Source organism: Ochlerotatus camptorhynchus, unplaced genomic scaffold (assembly GCF_037179485.1).
Source record: "Ochlerotatus camptorhynchus isolate MF236.1 unplaced genomic scaffold, CSIRO-AGI_Acam_v1.1 ptg000432l, whole genome shotgun sequence".
NCBI lineage: Eukaryota > Metazoa > Arthropoda > Insecta > Diptera > Culicidae > Ochlerotatus > Ochlerotatus camptorhynchus.
The window spans coordinates 5,008,935-5,032,933 of NW_027040918.1; the positions used below are offsets into that span (position 1 = coordinate 5,008,935).

General features: G+C 38.4%; 1 protein-coding gene across 1 annotated transcript in view; it reads left to right on the top strand.

The window, feature by feature from the left end:
• Positions 1-23,999, top strand: part of LOC135711377 (nuclear pore complex protein Nup88-like) — a 489,612-nt gene that overhangs the window by 460,353 nt on the left and 5,260 nt on the right. The window lies entirely within an intron of this gene.

Consider the following 23,999-nt stretch of genomic DNA (forward strand, 5'->3'; position numbering starts at 1 on the left):
TCAGGCCAATAAGTTTATCGTCTATTTTGCTAAAAATAATGGAAAAAATAATAGATGAACACATAAAGTCATCATATTTAGTCACAAATCCTCTGAGCAAATATCAATTTGCATACCAGGAAGGTAAGTCATCAGTAACAGCACTCCATACGGTTGTTACAAAACTAGAAAGTTCTTTTGAAGCAAAAGAAATTTCACTTGCTGCATTCCTTGACATTGAAGGTGCATTCGATAATTCATCTCACGATTCAATGACTACAGCTATGATGAAACATGGTTTCGATCAAAGCATTGTAAATTGGATCAATGAAATGTTATCAAAAAGAGAAATATCAGCAAACCTTGGAAGCTCACTCATCAGTGTAAGAGCAACCAAAGGATGCCCGCAAGGAGGCGTGTTATCACCTCTATTGTGGTCTTTAATAGTTGATGATCTTCTCAAAAATTTAATAGCCAATGGCTTCGAAATAATTGGCTTCGCAGATGATATAGTCATAATTGTACGTGGCAAATATGATTGTATTATCGCTAACTGAATGCAAATTGCATTAAATTTTGTCTCATCGTGGTGTGATAGGGAAGGATTAAACATAAATCCTTCTAAAACTACTATCGTGCCATTTACCCGAAGGAAGAAATTTTCATTAGACAACATAAGATTGAAAGGCACACTTTTGGAACTTTCTAATGCTGTCAAATATCTTGGAGTAATCCTTGATAGTAAACTTAATTGGAATATGCACCTAGAGCAGGCAATAAACAAAGCTACTAATGCTCTATGGATATGCAAAAGAACATTCGGTAAACAGTGGGGACTGAAACCGAAAATGATCCATTGGATTTACTCGGCAATTGTGAAACCCAGGATTACTTATGGTGCATTGGTCTGGTGGCCAAAAACAAAAGAGAGTGTTGTTCAGAGAAAGTTAGAAAAACTCCAAAGGTTAGCAACTCTCTCAATAACAGGTGCAATGAGAAGTACACCATCGAAGGCCTTGGATGCTTTGCTTTATATGCTACCATTGCATCAATTTGTACAATTAGAAGCCGAAAAGTGTGCTCTAAGGATTACAAGGTCAGTGAAACTCTTTGAAGGAGACCTTAGAGGACATCTTACGATTCTAAAAACTGTTAGTATCAACTCTCTAGTAAGGAACAACGAAGACTGGATGGAGAAAAGATACAACTTCAATCGACTTTTTCGAGTAGTTGACCCTGGGCGTAATTCATGGCAATTTGGTGGCCCGGTTCTTCGTCCAGGATCGATTGTTTTTTATACAGATGGTTCAAGATTGAACAATCAAGTGGGAGCAGGAGTAACTGGCCCAGGGATAGAAATATCGGTTCCTATGGGCAGATGGCCAACTGTGTTCCAAGCTGAAATCCAAGCAATTTTAGAGTGTTCCGTTATATGTTTGCGTAGAAACTATAAGAGTTCAAATATATGCGTCATGTCCGACAGTCAAGCTGCTCTAAATGCTTTAAAGTCGGCGACATGTACATCAAAACTTGTCTGGGAGTGTGTTCAATCACTTCAAAAATTGTCTTGTCATAATCAAGTCAACTTATATTGGGTTCCTGGTCATTGCGGGATTGAGGGAAATGAAAGAGCTGATGCACTAGCAAGACTCGGATCTTCTCATAAGTTCATCGGGCCAGAGCCCTTTTGTGGCTTATCGGCTGCATCTCTTAGAATGGAGCTAAAAGCGTGGGAATCTTCAAAAGTGGAGGAAAACTGGAAGAACACTTCCATTGCTAGGCAGTCGAAGCGATTTATTAATCCAAACATTTCTGTGACCCACAAAATCCTGGAACTTTATAAGAAAGATCTTAGTATATATGCAGGTCTTATAACAGGTCATTGTCCGAGCCGTTATCACTTGAAGCTGATTGGAAAACTTCAAGATGATGTATGTCGCTTCTGTGGCATAGAAAAGGAAGACTCGGAACATTTGCTATGCCACTGTCCGGCAATTTTCAATAAAAGGCGTAAGTTCTTCGACAAGGGGCTGATAGAACCCTTTGACATTTGGAGAACAACTCCCAGTACGGCAGTGCACTTTATTCGAAGTATAATGCCGTGCTGGGATAATGCTATTAGTCAAACGATGGCGATCACTCCTAATAATAGTGATACGGCATCTTGATATAGCTAAAAAAAAAAAAATGGGGAATATATCACAATAGATCAGAAAAATGGTCGCAGTGATGAAAATACCCGACAAGGAAAAAAAAAAAAAAATGCAATGCCAACACAACCGCATAACCCAGCACGTATTCGTTTTATTATTTGATGCACAGTAGTGAAGCAGTGAAGTTAACACTCATAAAGATGTATTTGTAATGCATGTGATAAAAAACAGTCCTGTTTAAAGATGAAGCACCGATGATGAACGATGGAAAAAAAAACTTATTTTATTAGCATATAATGATCAAACATTCCTCGCCAAACCATTCAAAAACTCATATCTTCTGTGAGTTATACAATAAGAAAAATATTGGTGCTGAATGTCATACCTCAAATAATAATTATAGAGGCTGTGAAGGTCCTTCTCGTATTTCCGAAATGAGATTCCTTTAATTCGCATTATGAACTGCAGCCATGAGTCAGGATCTCTGAAACCGTTCACAAAAAAGAAAGTTGTTAGTTGAACTTTTTCTACATACCGGAATGTTTTCGAAATAAAATATCATTCCAGTATGAATTTTCTCTGTAAATCACCAAAAGAACTTGTAAAGGATTTTTCAAATTGGATTTCGATGTCAATCGATGTGTGTTATCCTAAAGCGACTGCTTGATATTGAATATACCTAGCCTACGAATACAATGCCATAGTTTATCTCAACCTATCATGGACGTGGCTTGGATAAGTTATAACATTTTGTTAACCGTTATGTGCGTGACAGGCTACCCAGCTCTAATTCGAATAACACGGTGAAAATAAACCAAAAAATCCTCAAACATATAAGGGGCTGTTCATAAACTACGTAGACAGTTTAGGGGGGGGGGTTTGGCAATTGTCCACGGTTCATACAAATTTAAAACATTTTGTATGGAGAATTATAAACGCAGGGGAGAGGGGTCAAGAATCCAAAAAAAACTGTCTACATGTTTTGCTCTTTTCTCAGTCGCCTGTAAAAGTTATATGAAATTTTTCTTTTCTTTTGTAGATTATGCCTAACGTCCAATATGCCTAACGTCCTTTATGCCTAGCGTCCATTATGCCTATCGTACATTATGCCTAACGTCCGTATGCCTAATGACCGTATGCCTAACGTCGTGCACCCCTTTGCCCAAGAATGTATACCTTAATTTATTCAAACAAAAAAGTTAGATTTTTTATTGGGATATTGACAGATTTCGGCTAATTTGGCACAGCGTAGGCACAGATTAAGGTATGCTGAATTGAATACCACTTTTTTCGTGCAGGATTTGCACTGTGAAAAGTTTTCTTGAATACGATAAGAAGAAGATCGACATGATTCCCCGATCTTGTATGCTGTTGTCACGCTCCGTATCATCCTGGAGCAGGTCAACGAATCCCAAATAGTGGGAGATTTGGTATTCATTGACTACAAAAAAGCTTTCGACTGACTCAATCACGAGAATCTGTGGGAGATGCAAAGGAGTCCCAGATAAAATCATTAACCTCATCGCAGCGCAGAATGAGGCTTTCACGTGCAGAGTTCTGCATAACCGAGCCTTGTCCTTGTCGCTCGTTTGAGGCAACGATGTATACTATCACCGCTACTGTTCCTCATTGTACTCGACAAGATCATGGTAGGTGCTAGATGTGGCAAAAACGGCGCATCTTGCTGAGTGGATCTGACACATTCAGTTCACTAAGATGAGCCGGTTCTTTTGAGCAGCTCTTCAGCTCATTTTCAAAAGTGAACAGTTAGAAAAGAAATCTGTGGTTTTGGTTACTCAAAATGTGAGATTAAATAGTCCGAACCATTAAACAATTAAATCCGTAGCTAACAGCGTGGCTCCACTTTTCAAATAAAAAAAATATAATAGAAAAGCATACCTACACACTTAAATTATTTTACAGGAGTCAGTATTTTACTGGGTTTTTGAATTGCTGAAAAAGTCGGAAAAATTCAGCAAATTTTATTTTTCATCATTAACTGGGGTTAACAGAACTAAGTCTGTGCAAGTTCGGAATAAATTTTCTTATTTTTGAATTTTCCACACATTTTTCATTTTTTACCGAACAGTTCCGCAATTCAAAAACACAGTAAAACCTTAGTGTGTACTGATCGTACATCATATAAGCAAATGTCACCAATGTAAGCAAAGATCGATGGGCCCAAAACGGGTGATTAGGCCGAAGTAATGCTCTACCCTACCTGTCAATGTTACTACATAAGAGTCGCTATAAGCCATTTTGTCATTTATCTCACCCGCTCTTCGCATTTTTTAGATAAAATGAATGGCAGGAACCCTGTTTCTAAGTGATGCAATTTAACTGTGTTTTAAATTCAGTTTAACCATTCAGAACCCCTCCTGGCTACGTACAAACTAGGCAGAGTGGATCAAATTATCGATTTTACTCCACATAGCTTATTCAAGATTAATTAAGGTCCTGGTAGTTCTCCCGAAAAATTGAGCTCATTTGGATGCGAACTCATACAGCACTGGACCATTGAATTTGATATGGGAATTACTATGGGAAAAGGGAAATTGAAAATAAATAACACAGTGTTACATTACAAATAATAAAAATAAAATGAACTTTTGACTATACCATGAAATTATAATTGAAATTGTTCGAACACCCCCAAAATTTAAAATTATTGTTCAAAAACCAATTTTGCGTTCGTGATCGCATACTATCAAGATACTCAATCATTTATCATCCATTTTTTTTTATTTTTAAACAGATTTGGAGGAAAGCAAAAAGTAACAGCTTTTGATATAAATACACATTTATGGTGATTTTACTGAAACTTGTTGAGAGTTTTTTTTTATGCATATATGATTTCACATTTTTCTAAATTTAGACGTTATTAGTGTGACCAAAAATCCATCAAATAGCGAATGCCGTAGTTCAATAAATTTAACGTCAATTAAATTGTTTCAAATTAACATATTTTTGCGAGTTTGAAATGATCTATCCTCGTTTATACAAGGGCTGTATTTAAAGCTGAATTTTGACTTGAATGGGGTACGTTAATTGGTTTGCCTTGGGACCAATAAGCTAGTCAAGTTGTGAGCCAATTTAAAATCGTTAGTTACCACCGGTTGGTTCTACGGTATTCAAGAAGTTGTTCCTAGAAAATCGAGGAAAAATTTACTCATGCACTAGGTACCCCTTTTTTGCCAATTTTGACTCAAATTCGACTCAATTTTGAGCTACGCTCATTTGCCGTGTACTAGTTTACTCATAAGACTGGCCCACAAAAATAAAAGTTCTAATTTTCCACAGGCCAACCCCTAGATTTGGAACCATTCTCTGAAAGTTTCAGCTCATTTGGTTCTATGATGATCTGGCGCTTTTACCCCTCCCCTTGGCTAGTGTTTGCACCTTGTTGTTGGTGGGCGGGCTTAATTTCATGCTTTATAGTGGAGTGTTGGAGACGGTAGGTTTATGGTCGGCGTTGCTGGCTCATGCCGCGATAGAATGGCGTCATGGGCAGGCAATGGGGATTACTAAGCTTCCCCTCTCTGATAAACCACTGCATGAGAGAACCAAAGATCTAGTCTAGCAGTGATAGTATCACACTTGTTACTCCTTTGATTTAAAGACACGTAGTAGTACGCTTACGTATAGGCACTGACGTTGGGTGTGAGCCGCAAATCACTCTTATTTTATTTATTTTTACGCACATAGATTTATTTGGGTTTTCAAGGGAATTATACTATTGAAATATTTCACAAAGTGCCCAACGGTGCTGCGTCTATTTGCGTGACAAGCTTTCATTGTTGTTTTCATTGATGAATTACTCAGGGAACAATGTTAAACACCATTTTTGTACATGGTATTGTAACTAATCTTATATGTGCTTCATTTTGATTTGGGATAAGTGTTTGAACTATGGCTCGGGATTTTCACTGTGGCGTGCTTCTATTGTGACATACCCATACGTATTTTTGTGGTGCGACATAGTGGAAGCGTGTGAGCATAGTTGGAGCATATACCCTATATAATTTAAAAATCACCTAGGAAACTAACTTCAAAATGAAGCATTTTAGTGACATGAAGGTGTTAACTGGGTCGAACTAAGATATAATAAATAGGTATAGACCTAAATCAATCACGTTTAATTTAAGATTACAAGGACAAGTGCATGTACTTAATAAAGCATGATTTATGATTGATTAGGTGAATTAGAGCTTTTAATAATTTATTAAATTAGACTAATGAGATATCATAATCATCATATGAACTTAAATAAGAAACTTCAGAAAGTCTAATGACATTAAGTAGATTAATAAAAGAATTAGTGAAGTAATAAAATTGGGTTTTTAGCGGAATGCTAAATAAAACAGCAAAAAAGGTTAGCTTCCATTTAATTCCACTTAATTAATTTTGGTATCCATGACAGATACGTATTTCGACTACAATGTGCAGTCTTCATCAGTGTCATTCCCACTAAAGAACCTATCAAAATCTAACCCCCTTAAGTACTCATCCCCTAGGTAAAAAAAGTCAGAGAGTTGGAATTAAATGGAAGATAACCTTTTTTGCTGTTTTATTTAGCTCTACCTCACCGAAAGTTTTTTTGAGCTTCTGTAGTATAGAATTTGTTCGTTACGGTCGTGAAATCTTGAAATGATTGATTCGTGCGGTAAAATAACTAAATGGAAACAAAGTTCAACAGTAAAATAAGTAGAATATTTAGGGAGGAAACCAAAATTAATCAACTTGCGAACATAGACTATCACATTTATTTTGGTGGCACTATTTAAATGATAAAAGTCCTTTTTTCTCGCTTGGGTTGTCTCGCACGGCTTTCGGAATTCGCGCGGTTTTCGTAACTTACATAATTTAGGTATTTCGTTCGAAACGGATTTACTTATTCAATCGGTTTACTACGCGGATGTATCTTCGCGCACACGTTACAACATTTTTTCTTTAACTATCTTGAAACAATACATACGGAATCCAGTGTTCAAGCGGTCAACATTGGCTAGTCCTTCTGCTGTATTGTCAAAGATAGAAGCAAAATTTATTCAAATGGGTCAAGTCTTGAAAACTAAGCTGTCACGCAGCTCCAGCTTGATACCCAATAAAAAAAAAGATGCTCTGGCACTTTTACTTTGAATTTTGGGGTCTTTGGATTAAATACATGAAAAAATCGATCATAAAAAAGTTTCCTTGTTCTGGATTTGATTCAGATTTTGAAAACTTGTAGTTCAGTTAAGGAGTAACAAATTTTGCTGAAGATTGCATCATGAATCTAGTTAGTTTTATTGAGATATTCGCTATTGAATGTATATGAGCATTTTCTATATGAAAAACCATATCTCCTATGTGAACATTAAACCAAAAGCGCCAGCCCGTATAACGTCAAAAAGAGCTGAAACATTAAGAGAGCGGTTATCTCATATACTGACACGAGTCTGGATGTTGGACTGTGGAAAATATGAACTTTTATTTTCAAGCTGCCTGTATTTTGATGCAATATATATGCAGAATGCACATAATGAATTAATACCTCCCTAATATTAACTTGAATCTTGATGCTGTTTTCAGCAAAGTTGTTCCAATACGTGTGCTGGGCTTAATCGGGTTTGCTGAACCAGTTCTATGCACGAAAGAATGAAGGAATGTTATTTCTCCATACATTTCAACCAACATTCCCATATACATTTTTAAATCAAAAGCGCCAGCTCGTGTTACATCTGAATGAGCTTAAAATTTTCAAAGAGTTATTTTTTCACCTAATGGCACAAATCTAGGGGTTGGAAAAAATTTCCCCCATATAAATGTGGGCCAGTCTATTACTCATAGATGTAAAAAAAAAATATTTTTTTTCAAGCAGGTTTATTACGAAAATTTAACTTACTTTCTACTATTTTGAGAGAAATCCTACTCAATTTTGAGTTATTATCATCGACCGTGAACTGCATCTAACGATGTGACAACCGTCACATCCCCAGACGATCTGAAGCAAAACGTACAGGTAAGCTCTTTTATAACCTCGCAACCGGTCGTCTCTGTCTGCACGTTATTGGTTGATTTCGACCTAAAAGTTTGATCAATTTTCAATAGTTTACTAATCATAAATTACTATAATCTTTATACCAAACATTTACTTTATACTTACATCAATTCTGAATCAAAGGGTGTGGAAGTGTGCCTTGGCCGCGATTAAACGTGTTTGTTTTCTATTGTCGGGATTTTTTGCGATAATCTTCTGTCAGCGTTTTGGCTGGTGGCGCTACGCCATCCGGAAGAATTTTCGTTTGAATTATTTCCAAATGTATAGTCCAGTTCAGTTTTTACGTATTCAGTAACCGTGTTGTGCCAGTGTTAGTGATTTAGACCGTGAAATCAGCATGGAAAGAAAAGATTCCCATTGGTTAAACCCTGTTAAGCCGTGCCGTTCTTTTCTGGATACTAATTTGGTGAGCTCGTTCCTTAATGTTTGTGGTAATTCTATCGTAAATATTTTTTTAAATCATTAAATACGCGTCAATCAAATTTTGCGCTACTGTTTTATAGAAAGTTTCAGTACATTATCAGCATCGATACTGTAACGGAGCGGGGCGTATTGTAAGCAAAATCTTCGGAAGCATGCGATCTTGAAATGGGCTAATGGGTATACGGTGGAGCTGTCACCTTTGAACTCCAGAGTTCAAACTTTTTGCAGTCATAAAGAAATGGTTACAGGTAGATTTTATACATAATACCACTGCCAGACCACTGCACAGTGGTTCCTGGCCGGTCAAAACCTCAAACATCAAAGTTGGTATTTTTTTATTTCAATATTTTTTTTATCATTTTTACATGTTTAGAGTATCTTAAATTGAATGATTTGTGCAGTTCTGTTAATTAAATATTTTTTTATGGCTGTTATAGTGTAGCTATATCACAAATTTTTGAAAAAAATCGTTATGTTTCTTGACACTGTTTTGCTCAAATATAGCAAAAAATTATGTGTTTATCAACTTGGTTGCTTCAGAAGAAATGTTCCTCGGCTTATTTCACGTCAAATGGATGGTAAAGAGTGTCTGCACTGTTTTTAGTGACAGTTTCAAATAAAAAATTAGGAAATATGTACTTTTTTTCACATTTAGACTAAGCAAAACATATGAAGGACACATCCGCCCACTATCCTATTGTAACCAAAAGATAGCTAGAAAAGTAAGCTTCAGCTTGAAGTAAGAAAAGTAAACTTCAGATAGGCTTTAATAAGTTTTGCGATTTTTTGCGAAAGATGTTGAAATTAGGAATAACAAGTAAAGTGTTCTTTCGAAAATATCTGTTTCTAAGTTATATAACCTGCGGTGCATACGCTAGCACGCTTCACAATGTCTTTTTCAAGGCACAACAACACGCACACACATACACACACGCACCATATATCTAACTCTTATGGTTCATGAGTTATGATTTTTTTAAACAAGCAGGTTAGGGTGGCCCCTAGACAATCGTCATTCTTTAAATATCTTTGTATACGTTCATTTCTCGTGAAATTTTATACTAGACGTAAGAACCTTTTATGACGCATATTTTTGCTAAGGTGTTATCTCTTTTATTTGAAAAGTTATGGCTAGTTTTTGTTGAAAAATATTACTTTTTTTTTAATTAAATTAAATGCTTTAAACACAAAAAGCTCTTCCAGCTTTTTTTTTGTACCAAAAATGAAAAAAGACGATGTTTTCAATGAAGTTTAATGTTTGAAAATCGATTTGCCCCATATTGAGATATTGACAATTGAAAAGAGCCATTTTTTTGAAGAAAATAGCCTTTAACTAGTTGCTTGAGCAAAAATATGTGTCATCAAAAGTTCTTAATTAATAAGAACAATGTTTTACGAGAAATTAACGCATGAAAATATATTCAAAGAAAACCGATTTTAGTGGCCACCCTAACCTGTTTGTTTAAAAAAATCATAACTTATTAACCATAAGAGATAAAAATGTTGTGTCTTGAACAAAGTTGCTTTGAATTGAATGTTCTACAACTGTTTAGAACACTGCTTAGGTCTATCTCAAATAATAAAAAAGTTTGTATTTTAAATTCACCAATTTTATGGACCACCCTAATTTTACGAACATAAAAAGATTAAACAAAAAATATGAAGCAACTTTTCCTAGGAAACCATACACCTAAAACTGACGGTTTGGGCGCAAACATTGTTGTCTGCCTATATACGGCTTTGGGACCATTGTGCATTGGTTTTGGTTCTACTATACTCCTTTTTGTGACGTCTTGATTGTCAAGTTTTCTTCGTACTGCTAATAAACATTTATTTCAACTGTTTTTTGCCTATTTGCAACAATTTTGAGGTTTTGGCCAACTTTTGTTCTTAGGGGAACCACTGTGTACTGCCAGACAGGAGTGTGATTGTAGATACATACAGTACATACAATAAATGAACGAATGAAAAATTGCATCAGTCAAATGTGTCAAAATTAGTCTGTTTTTTTATACAATCTTTATTCTAATCCTAACATATAAATATGTCTTACAAGCTAAGCTATTCTAAACTAATTACAGGCATTTATTTCTAAGAAGAATTTGAAGCTAGGCAAAATATATTGACTAAACTGAACAAATTTTCTTAGAATCATAATTTTGTCATCCCTGCTAAACTCTTCTAAGGTTGGAGCTATCACACTGGAAAAGGTAAAGAAGCGCATTAAACGAGGATCAAATCTGTTTAGTAAATGTCTAATAAAATAGTTCCATGACTGATTGACCGAAAAACGTTTACAAAATATATGCTCAAGATCTTCGAGGAATCCGCATGATAAGCAATTAGGGTTATCAGCAATACCTATGCGATACAAATGAGCTCTGTGATCAATTTTCCTATTATAAAGTAAATAATGAATAGATTTTTCATTTGAGTTCAGGTTTCTTAAGTTAATATTATTCCAGACACGTGGCCAATTGTTTTGTTCTTTAGTTTCAATAGTTGGTCTAGGCAATGATCCAATTTTATCAGAATATAGTTTTGTCATAGAAAAAGGTTGTGTTAGATCATGTTCGTAAAACAATTTCATGAAAGAAGGATACCTTTGGGGTAATATAGTAACAGGTTTCCTAATGACTACTGACTACTGATATTAGGCAGAATATAATTTTTCAACAAACAGGCTACTATTGTAGAAAAACGTAATTGATAGATATTGGGCGGAACGCGTCGGAATGTTTAGAAAAATAGGGCGCACGCTTGATCCGGTTTAAGATACATTGTTGACTGCTTTCGGGAACGTGATTTCATTTTAATATCTTGTTTACTTGTTTAACCAGGGCTTAAGCAATCGTCACGTCGGTCATAGCTGCGTAAAGAGCAAACCGCGAAACATTGAACGTCGCGTGAAAGTGGAACTTAATGAAGGCCTAAGTGCTTTTTCGTATCTTTTAGTTTTCGGATTAGAAAAATCATCGGTTGCAGGACAGTGTTACCGATTTATATTGGATAATCCAAAGCTATGTTGATCATTATAACATTAATTTTGAATAACAAATGATAAGACAATCTTATTCAAATGTCTGACCAAGGAAAAATGATTTATATAGTTTTCATAAAAGTTGACGATACAAATACTAATGAGGAAAGGAATTCCGCATTTCCTTTTCCCAAGTCCTTTTCCTCTCCTTCCCTTCCCTTCTTCTCTTTTCAGAAAGCGAGTAATGGCGCTATAACCATATGCCATATAGGGCTAGGACAAGAGTTAGTGCTCAGGTCCCAACCGCTAGAAGAAAATGGTAGCGAGCAAGGGCGCTATAACCTAGGCGAATACAGCATTCCCTCCGTATAGGTTACGTCCGCACACCGCTCTCTGTTGTCCTTCGACTGAGGTCGGCTGGATCGATTGAGGGATGGCAGTGGGTTGGCGGTGCCGACCACGCTTGTACGGAGGGAGGACTGTACGCTCGAACACAAGGGGTAAATACCTGTGTTCCATCCCAGGAGATCGGACAACCAAGGAGTGTACATTAACTTTCTTAGCTCTGTCACTCCCAACGATTTATATAGCCTATTTTCAAATCCTGCATACGGAGCGGTTGGTACGGTATGTCCCCGCTCTTTGATTACCTGTGGATTAAATGTTAACCACTGTCTATACTTATTAAGTAGACATGGTAAACATTCACTTCCACAAAAATTAACTAAACGCTACACAGTAGGCCTGGCCGCTTTATTGTTTGTTTCACATCCTTGATGTGCAGCAGGCATTAATAATGACAAGAAAAATGATAGATGTATCATTTTCCAGGATTCTTTCAAGTACTGGCTGTGTATGTGTAGACTAGACTAGACTAGACTAGACATCAATTCTGAATCAAAGGGTGTGACAAGATTTTAAATCCATCAATAAATGGTCAAGTTATAAGCGTTTAAAACCTATCACTATTTTGTTACACAATATACTCCACAAAGCCATAGTCCTACGTCAAAACGAGCAGCTTTTAAAAGAAGGAAAAAATAAAAACGAACATTTAAATTCATGTTTTCAAAATGATGATGATGGTCCCACCTCTTACCCCTACAAAGGTTTGAGCTGGACGAGTTATCTTTAAGATAATGAAATACATTATGATAGTCTCCATACAAAATAATCCGTTAGAGATAACTTCGTCAAGATACACGATTTATCCATTCATAAAAATTTAACTGCTCAATTAACAGCTTTTACATGTGAAATGCAGCGTCTCTTAAATTCTGTAATTGTTCTGTTGTACGCTTGATGTGTCTAGGCATCGAATAGAAAACATTTATACCTTTGAAAAATAATGAATTTTGTGAAGCATTTTTCAAAAGATGTGGTGTTTTTACTTCATCCGCGTTTAAGTGTTCTCTAAAATAACGAATCTTGAGTTAATTTAAGAAAGAACATTATCATTAAATATTAATGGGATTAATTTAAAGAAAGGAATAAACGGCTTCTAAACAACATAAAATATTATTTAAAACATTCAAATACTGGTAAAGAAAAGTAATTACATAAATCTTAAATTTCGAAAGAACTGCTCAGAAATAGTAAATTTAGGTACTTTTGTTCTTATTTCAAAGAAATAAAAACGTCCTAAAGCATTTTAATTTTTATGAAATCATTTTATAAGAAAGAAGTGCAGCTTTTAAAAACAGGAAAAATATTTTCATGAAACTTTTGAATCCTGGCTTTGCAAAGATTGTATAAAGTAAATCTCGGAATGAATTAGCTTGACAAGAAGGACTTTTGGAACCAAAATATGCTTCAGCGTAATGTCCTGCATTCAGGGACTAAAACCTGATCACATCAAGAAATCGATCAAAGCAAATTGATTCTCACCCAACTCAGCGCCACTCGTTTGCATCAAACAAACAACCACTTCAAACTCATAGCTCCCCATCAGTTAAGCCACTCAGCTGATTGAAGCGCACTGCAAAATAAAAATGCTGCTACTGCTGCATGATCACCGTCTAGACAGGCTCACACGCCGAAACTCACTTCTCAAAGCTCTTGGCCCCCTACAGCAGAGCAGTAAGCGGCAGCATTTGGCCCCCCCAAACCCATCGGGTGACTTTGGCTCGGTATGCTCCCCTATTACAATATCACGGCCTGAACCTGACCCTCGTTAGTAATAAAGTATTTTTTACTCCATCAGCATATCCCCTAGCGACGCCGAGAGTGACGTCGAGGCCCCCCCCGGTTATGACGACGAGAGTTGAAATCACAAACAGTTCCGTTGTTCGTCACACCGCTGTGTCGTCATGCACTTCAGTGCAAATGGGTGGTAAGAGGCCGTCCATAGATGATGATAAATTATGGTCTAGATTGTACTTTCATAGAATTGTTAGGGGGTAGGTACCTATAAAGATTGACAATGTCAACTATTTCATTGACTTTTTTTAATTTCTAGTGACTTGTGTGACTCCATCCAGGACCGTTACCGGCCGCCCAGAACTGCCGGGTTCCATGAACTTTTTCAGGGTGAACAAACTGTTAACCGTTGATAATGACAAGTCCACAACCTTATTCATGTACATTCAACGGGAAACCATGAGCGGGCAGTAGGCAGTCCCGCTTGGTTACTGCGGCTGAGTCAATGAACCTGCCTCGGCTGTCGAGTTTGAGCCGGCTGACAATATGCCGCGCGTTCGGCAGTCGCTGCTTTGCTACTTGCTAGGGGCTGTTCATAAACCACGTAGACGCTTTAGGGGGTTCATTCAAATTTTTAAATAAATATTGTATGGACGACTGTTAACGCGTGGGGTGGGTGGGTTTTAAACCCCTCAAAAAGTGTCGACGTGATGTGTGAACAGCCCCCTACCAGTCAGTCAGTCAATCAGCTAGTAGTAGGTAGGCTGTTCTCGTTCGGCTCGATGGTAAGAAATTCGATTGTGGCTGTGTGGTATACGTACTTGCATACAGACAGAGGCCTCACATTTGTGCTGAGTTGGTGGAACGTAGTGCCCCGAACGAATCAACACAGGTTCGACAAACAGTCAATATTAAAATGCTGTATTTTACTAGTAGTACCTGCATATTGCATTTGAAAGCTATTTATTAACTGTATACTGCGAGGGGGAAGACAGTGAGAAATTAAGAGCACTCCAGAGTAGCTCTGAGGAGCTATTTTGCTCTCTGATGAACGATTTTATTATCTCGATTGTTTTGACAGCGCAGCCCAAGCTATCAATGTTTTCGGTGTAAAGGAACGTTAGTTTTTTCAGCCGGTGATCTATGCCGTAAAGTACACTCAATTCATCGGAGAACCTGCTAGCAAAACAAACATCACGCAATAACGTTGCTGTTTTAATACAAAATAAATGGGCTAGGGGGGCGTCTGTGGGGGTTTGGTGGAATAGTTTGTTCGTTTGTATTTTCCTGTTCTAGCAACCGAAACTCTTACAGAATTCATCCTCAAGAACACGTCCGCACCGGAGCTGGTGGCTGGAAGGGAATATCCATTCCCTTGCTCTATCTGGGTGCCCAGTACTACGTAGCAAGATCCTGGTCAATTTCATTACCATTGCAAAGAGAAAAGTGTCCTGCAGAAAGCCATCATCAGTGTGATTTAAGAAAATAGCCAAAACTTCTGGTAGAAAATGAGATCATTTCCTTATTTAAATATTGCATCCATTTATTTTCTTCATTAATTGTTTTCGTTTCGTTATCGAACGGACATTTGCATGGTCAGGTTCCAAAACTATATGCCCTGCTAATTCTTTTCGTCACAACCAAACCAGAGTAGCTCTGAGCAACTCTGAGTAAAAGAGGTACTCAAATGAAAGCCGTCTTCCCCCTCGGTGTACAGTGTAGGCAAGAATAGGGCCTCCTTAGCCTTGAAGCGAATTTAAAATTGTCTTGCTCCTGATAATTTATTAGATATTAGAGTTTCCTTTTTTACTGCGTTGTGATCAGTATAAGATTAAGTGAAAATACGACCGAGCCGCGGTGGTGGTTTAGAAACGATTGAATATATAATCATATGGTTTTGGTTTGAATATATATTCATATGGTTTTTTAAAAGGCTTATTGTACTACAGTATGTCTAGTACTCATATAAAATATAAAACTGAATTTTCTTGAACACATGGATTATTTTGATCTTCTAAACCTGAAGGAGTTAAGAACCAGCGAACCTACATGAATCCAAAGAATTTCTACAAATGACGAGCCTTAATGGTAATTATACCTGTTCACTAGACCTGCTCATTTTTAGCATAAAAAATCCGGATCCCACCGGTCCGCCAAAATTATTGTTTTTATGTTAAGTTGACCTTCTGGAAACATTTTCAGCTAAATCGGTGATGATTTAGTGGTGCTTCAAGTAAATTTTGTGATTGGCAGGTAATTTCATTCTTATCGTATTTGTATCTGGAGACATAAGGTAGAAAACTGCTGTATCAACTTGCACACTAAATCAAAACAAAGTAGCATTGCTTTTCAGTGACAACTGATGATTAGTTGACTGATGGGTGAAAATAGCTCATTGCACCTTTGTCTGGAATGAGAGTGTGCACCGAATGAATCTCTAATTGGAAACGGAACAAATAAGAGTAATCCGAATAAGTTCCATCATAACAGCAAATTTCGCTTTCAAGCATGATCTCCAGCAGTATTAGGGAATGGCCCTTATTTTGTTCTAATATTATTCTGACAAACACTCTATAGAAACAATCAGCCCCACAGAGCCATACCGCAGAGTCATCCAAGCACGACAACCACTTACATGTGTGCTTGCCTACCACCACTCTACATCACTCAGTAGGTACGAGCAGCGATGACGAGCCGCATTTAGGAACCGTACTTGCCTACAGTAACGTTATGCTCCCCGGTTAACTGTTTCTTTTCTTTTACTAAAAATGTCATTCGACGCCAGTCCTGTAGTAGCAGTAGCGAGTACAGGGACCAGACCAGGCAGATCCCGTTGGATCAGCCGCAGAAACTGTGTCAACTAGTGGTTTCTGCATCCATGCCGACGTCCCGACGCACACCCTGCAAGTAGGCAACCTGACAGTCAATCTACATCAGTCACTACCAGAGCCGCAGTGAAACGGGCTGCTTCCACGAACAACGACCTTCGGTACGGTCGCTGCGAACTCGTTTCGCCACCTTGACCGTGTACGGATGGCAATGAGCCGACCTCCACGGTGGCCTCGTACCAGTTGCGGATCTAGGTCGGCAGCCTTGAGTGGATCACAGTGTCAGGGATTTTATATCATGACGCGGTCGTTCTCGACGGGGGGGAATCGTTTCAGTCAGAGTGAAGTGAACTGAGGCCGAGTCGAGTGAGCGCGCGTTCGGTCGCATTCGATTTTCGTTTGTTCGCAGTGTTGCTACTGCGACTGCTCGTGTCAATCACGTTGGCTGAATCAATACAGGGGGATGCGAAGGACAGTATTTTGCCTATGCATCATATAGCGAGTTTGTTTATTACCGGGGTTGAAACTGGTTCCAACCCAATGCGAAACCGAACTTTTTGTCGGTGCGAACTTCAGGTTGGAACTGAATAATAAACGTATACGCTAATAGATTAAACATGACATCAAATTTTTTTGACGTAGGACTACGTCTTTGATTTCTATATGGGGGTACACTTTGTGAAAACCGAAAAGGGAACATGTAACAAATTAAGAAAGATTTTGAACGTTAATAACTCAGCTTCCCCTGGTCCAATTTCAATAATTTTATCACCAATCGATCAGAAATATGGCTACGCATTGATAACAATGCTTCCGAATGTTGATTTTCAACAAGACTCTATTGAAAAACTGGTAAATGTTCAGCATTGTCCAAAAGCGTCGAATTAACTAACAAATCCACCAATTACCTACATGCATATGCTGCTTCCCCAGCACAGTCGTCAGAGAGTAGTAAGTAGACGAAACAAGTCGAAGTGGCATTCGCCTCCGATCCTCGGGCGCGTGCGAATAGGGAGGATGGAATTGCGTAATATTTTACACACTCATCGCCATGTTCAGAACCAAACGCAAATTCTTCGAGATAACCACCATCCGTCGTCTGGCTCGCCGTGGCGGTGTCTGACGTATATCCGCTTTGATTTACGAGGTGTGCTGAAGGTGTTCCTGAAAAATGAGACCTGTGATGCTGTCACCTACACTAAACACGCCAAGCGTAAGCGGCCATGGATGTCATCTACGTTTTTGAAGTGACAGAGACGCACTCTGTTTGGTGTCAGAGGTTAAATCATCACCAACATTGGAAACAAAACGGCTCTTTTCAGGGCCACCAAGCTTATTACAGTAAAGAGTAGGAATAGAATTCATCTGCCTGTTTGTCCATATTCAGAACCAACGACCACACAAAATGCTCATGTAATCAAACTAGAAGCAGGGGTACACATTATTTTGATCAACCTTGATCAACTTTGAATCGCCACGGCCGGATATTTTCGATGGAAGAAGCAACAATCTAGCATCTAATTCGACGAAGGCGGCAGGAAACATTTCTGGATTAACAATAGAATAGGGCCCATCAGCATTTGTAAACAAACCGTTCCAAAGCCTCACAAATCGAAGGCCGCTCACACAAACCAACACCAACATCTTGTAGGTAGAAGTTTCCCCTATCCGATGATGGTGTTGGTTTGTGTGGGTGGCCTTCGCTTTGTGAGTAAAGGGCTTTAGAACGGTTTGTTTACAAATGCTGATGGGCTCTTTTCTATTGTTGATGCGAGATTTGTTTTCCGTACTTAGCTCCAATGCTACCGATGCCAGGGAGGCAGCTCCCAGAGATGTTATGCCTTAGAACATGCCGATGGCGCCGACTGAGATTGGACCCAGGCCTGCTGGGGTGAGAGGTAATCACGCTAACCACCGGCGCCGATATCTATCACGGCGAATGAGAACGACCCAAATTTGAGTTTAGTTATCTCAGAAATAAGAAATAAAGTGCAGGAACTCAGCGATGAGTAAATATTCCTCGTGTTTTCCCAGGTTTTTCCAGGATTTTCCAGGGAAAAATTCCCAAATTTGAGAAAAGTAAAGATTGGATTCACTCAGTCTATTGGTACTACTCCGAGACTGAATAAAATTTTCGTCAATTTCCTCATTTTCTGGCAGATTTTTTAGGTTTTCCACAGGAAATCATGAGACAAATTTACTCATCGCTGAGTTCCTACACTTTTGGCGATTATGAGTGAACTAAACTCAAATTTGGGGCGTTCTCATTCGCCGTGTACGCAAAAAGAAAATAGCCAGTGTCGCTACTTGATAGCAAACTACTCATAATGGGAGGAGTCTTTAACAACGCACCGGATACACCACACACGGTGATTGGAACTGAAGCCAATCAGCGGTTGAGGGCAGCCGTTTGCGGGGAGCCTTCCGTTGTGTGCTGGAGAACACCACCATTCACCACGCGGTGATTGAATAAACACCGTTTAGTGAGACCGCTTTTTTTTTTTTTTTTTTCCTTTGGTTTGTTTTTTCCGTCGATCTTGTTTTCCGTGCTGAGCACCAATGCTACCGACGTGCCAGGAAGGCAGCTCCCACACCTGGACCCTACCTATCGACCCATCAACTCATGAACCGGGGACCAACGGCTTTACTTCCCATCCGAAGGAAGGCGTGATCAGAGATGTTATGCCTCAGAACATCCCGGCGGCGCCGACTGGGATTGAACCCAGGCCTGCTGGGGTGAGAGGTAATCACGCTTACCACTACACCACCGGCGCCGTTTGAATTCAACTTTGAAATCTGTGTTAGGGAAATCGCTTTTCACAAGTAATCGGTGATGATTTTTACAATCATAGCAACAGTTGCACATTCATGCAATTTTCAAAAGTGAATTTTTGAAAAATGATAAAGTTAATACTATAAAGTTAATGTAGAAATATTTCTGATCGATTGGCGATAAAATTATTTAAATTAGACCAGGCGCAGCTGAGTTATTAACGTTCAAAATCTTTCATAATTTCGTTACATGTTCCATTTTTGGTTTTCACAAAGTGTACTCCCATATAGAAATCACAGACGTTGTCCTACGCAAAAAAAAAACTATGACAAATATGTCTTCTTCATCTTCGCATTTAATGCTAATTGCTCATCGTATATTAGCTTATTGCGTGCTCTCAACTTTGATGCAACCTAGATGCACTTTCACAGTTATTTATTGAGAGCTTTCGATGCTTGTACCATTTTTGCATCGGAATAACTGTGTGGCAAGCAGGGATCGGGTGCTACTCAATTTTTGCAAGTAAAACACACGCTGGTTGCGATACTGCACTTTCATTTCTAAAGAGACGTGAAAGAGCATTTTAAATCGTGCAGCACATTTCATTCTTCTTGTGTTGAAGAGCTGCCGCTCCAAAGGTGTTGAGTCTCTTTCTATCTCTCTCTCTTTTTGTTTCTCCGACAGTGTACTTTCTCTATAAATGTATGTAGCGTTGAAGGATAGCTAGCATCAGTGCTGTTAATTTTCATATCATTCGATTGAAGATAAACCAATACAACTATTTAATCGATTCTGTGAAAAAGAATTCTCTCGTGCCCATCATTTGAAGAGCCCCTTTCTCATTCGAACCTCATCGTCACTGTCAATTGAGTCACTCACTTTGATTTGATATTCGACAGTAGAGTATGGAAGAAACCAAGCAAAATGGTCCCGAACAGACAAGTCGACCCAATGTCCGATCAATGTAAGGCAAATCCAAGGTAGATGTCGACTCAATTTCGGGTTGATGTCAAGTCAATTTTGGGTGTCTGTCATGTCAATGTCGGATCAACAGCGGGTTGGGGTATGATAGAAGTCAGGTTGGTGTCGGGTTGGCTTAGATTTTTCGCCGGAATGTCGACCAGAGCTAACCACCCTTGTGAAGAAAATTACACATCGATCTTAAAAAAATCTCTTTAGGTAAAGCATCAACATTTGCTTTTTCTTACACTCTTGAATATCATACAGTCACTGTAACATATATTATATGAGTGTCAAAATATTATGCACCTAGCCTAAAAGATACAGTCATTCTTGTAAATCGCTAAGCCACGTCTTTCACGATTGAAAAGTGCTACTCCCGTCATAGCACCGTGCACTACTCGATTGTGCTATACGCAAGTAGGGTTACGGTATGTAATGTGGGTCTAGTCCTTTCATTCGGCCTATCACGCAAATAAATAATTAATTAAGGAATATTACACAAAAAATAAGGAAAATATTGATCACTGATGGTTGATAAATGTGTACCACACACAAATCAATTTATATCACAACATTTCAATACATTTTCAGCTCTCGTAAGTAATAAAACTGGTTGAGAATATCACAATGTTCGGAGTTTTTAGCCGCCATGACTTATAAGGTTAAGATGGGAAGGTTGACTGACGATCATCAAATGGCCTGATTATGGCATTTATTGATTGGAATTACCTGATAATACACACTAGACGTAAAACTTACAGTTGCTGTTTGAATATTTTATGTTTATTTTAATTGTTTAACAACGTTTTCACAAGTAAAACATGGACCCAACTTTAGGGACACATTTCTTTTCTATGTTCCTAACTATGGCCCATGAAATTCATTTGACAGCATATAGCAATAAGAGTAACGTCAACAATGTTGTTTTGCATTTGGATGATAAGGAACGAACAGGAAGGGAGATTTTTTCTGCCAAACCTGTATAATGAACATCACAATGTTCTGATTTAGATATTCTGCGGTCAAAAGACGATAAGCGAAATTTTTAATTTTTAATTTTTAAATTGAGTGATTTAATGTAGTTTTCGTAAAATTTTCTCTAAGAAATGTTTTGAGGAATGAAGAGCATTAAGTTAACAGTGATAGTGATAAAAAAAAATACATCAGAAAACGTTACCAAGAGCGTTTTTTTGAGGATCAAACAAGATAGGACGAAGTTGCATCCATAAATAGACCCAATTTGGGGACAATAGACCCATATTACATACATTTCCCTCGTGAGTTATTGTCTTAAAAAAAGTAAGTTTTTCAACTTTTCGTGGTTTCTGATAGCAAACGACATGATAAGCATATCTAAGCATACCATTTAGCAGTAGAATATCGTTTGCAGGTAAATTCATTGATGAGTTATGATTAAAAACGTAATCGATGGCTGCATATTAGACCGAGGTTAGGGACGTATACCCTATCACCTGAATTGTCCAACTACTCTTTCCTAAATATGAAATCTCTCTCTCCTTTCTTCTTATTCTCCTTCCAAATATAAGGGACGCGCTCCCTTTTTTTTAGAGTAGCACCAGTGTTTTTTGCACCACTCTGAGTGTTTAGTCGATCCCTGGTGGCAAGTACAATCATACATATGCCCAGGAAAGTCGAAACATTTTTCAATCCGAAACATTCCTAGACCGGACCCGGAATCAAAACCAGCCACCTCCAACATTGTTGCCACCAGCCACCTCCAACATTGTTGCTTTGCAGCTGCACCTTTATCGACTGAGCTAAGGAAGGCGGTATTGAGATATATGTACTCATTCTAAATGAGGACAAAATCGATCGAATGGAAATCGCATAAAATCAGATTTGAATGTTGAGCATTACCCAAGCAACATATTTTAATGGAATTATGTTGAGTAAACTTCAATACAACTAAAACCAGTCAAACAAAGCTTATATAAACTGTTGTAGAACTTGTGTGTTGCCTGGGTAGGATGGGTCAACATGATCATTTTTTCAGAATAAAGTTTTTTTTATTCCATTTGGGGTTCCAAACAACTGTACATATTTTGGGGACGATTGGTTGAAATTAGTAGAAATACTCCGAGGAAGAGCTGAGCGGAGATAATGTTTTGAGCCAAATGAACTGTCAAAATCTGAACCAATCGAACATTCCCATTACAGGTATACCTCAATATAACGTAACTGTCACTTTTGAGTTTCATCGTCAATTTCTCGAAAACAACAATTCAACCGAACAAATTAAAATTAGGATTAGATAGGGGATTGTCTCACTTGTCCGATAGTATTGTTACTATACGTGATTGAATTGTTGCATGTGAGAAATCGACGATAGAACGGACAAAAGAAACAGGTAAAGCTGTTCAAACATTGATGGTTCGTATTAAATGCGAAAAATCATATATTCTGCCAACACTGACTGCGAATGTACCTAACGGTTGGCCGTTCTTGAGGAGGTAAGGAAGAAGAAGATGGACAAATTCGCCGGTGTGTGCGGCAAGATGAGCCAGCCGTACACCACGACGGGTACCATCAACGGGCAAATCTACCGGGGCGAGTGCCTCCAGAAGCGCCTCCTACCCTTCCTGCGGTCTCACGGAGACGAGACGCTGTTTTGGCCGGATTTGGCATCCTGCCACTACGCGGCGGTTGGTGTTAGACTGATACAGAGACAACAATGTTGTTTTTGTACGAAAAGACGTTAACCCACCGAACTCGCCGGAACCTCGCCCGATTGAGAAGTTCTGGACCATCATGAAGGCGAGACTTCGTAAAACACCTAAGAGATGTTGGAGAACGAGCTGACTTTGAAGAAACAGTGCGTAAAAGTCGAGGTAAAAGTATCAAAAGAAGTCGGCCCAACCATTGGCCAAAACCTTATGAGTGGTGTCAAGGGCAAGGTGCGGACATTCAGTTATAGAGCAGAGATCCAATAAAGCAATTAAGTAGAAACCTAACCATAATGTTGTAGTTTATTCCCTGAAAGTTCATCTCATAGGAGCAGTTCCCTACTCTTTTGGTGTAAAAGGTGTTCCATTTCAAATTGCATCACGGAAAAAAACGCTGTAGAAAATTACCCATTGTGTATTTTCTCTTGAAAATTTTGGTAGAAGTAGTTTAGAGTGTATTATTACACTGTTTTTTTAACTCTGTCAGTTTTTCGAAAGTTGCAACGTTGTGAATTGATTTTGCACTTGGAAAATCCTCAACTCTCTCATCGGGACATCGAAAAACAACTCGCGGAATCGTGCAGTCTACCGTGAGTCATGTGATTAAACGTTACTATGAAACTCTGAACATTGAATGGAAGGAGAAATGTGGTCAGAATGGATGTTCTATTAGTAATCAGGATCACAAGCGTGTCGTGAAAGCGTTTAGGCGGAATCCCAATGCTTCGGTCAGGGATGTGACCAAAAAGTTGAATCTGTCCAAGTCTTTCGTTCAGTGAGCCAAGGACCGGGTGGGACTGCATACATACAAAGTGCAGAAGGCTCCAAATCGTGACGAACGGCAAAGTACGGTGGGAAAGTCAAGGTCCCTGATACTGTACACCCAGATGATAACGAAGCCTCATTTTCTCATCATGGATGGACGTCAAGGCGGACTTCCGGCAGCTTTCGGGGCTACTGTTCTTCACCGCCCAGCACAAGTTTGATGTTCCGGAGGTAGTTAGGAAGCAGAAACTTTCAAAGTTTGCCAAGAAATA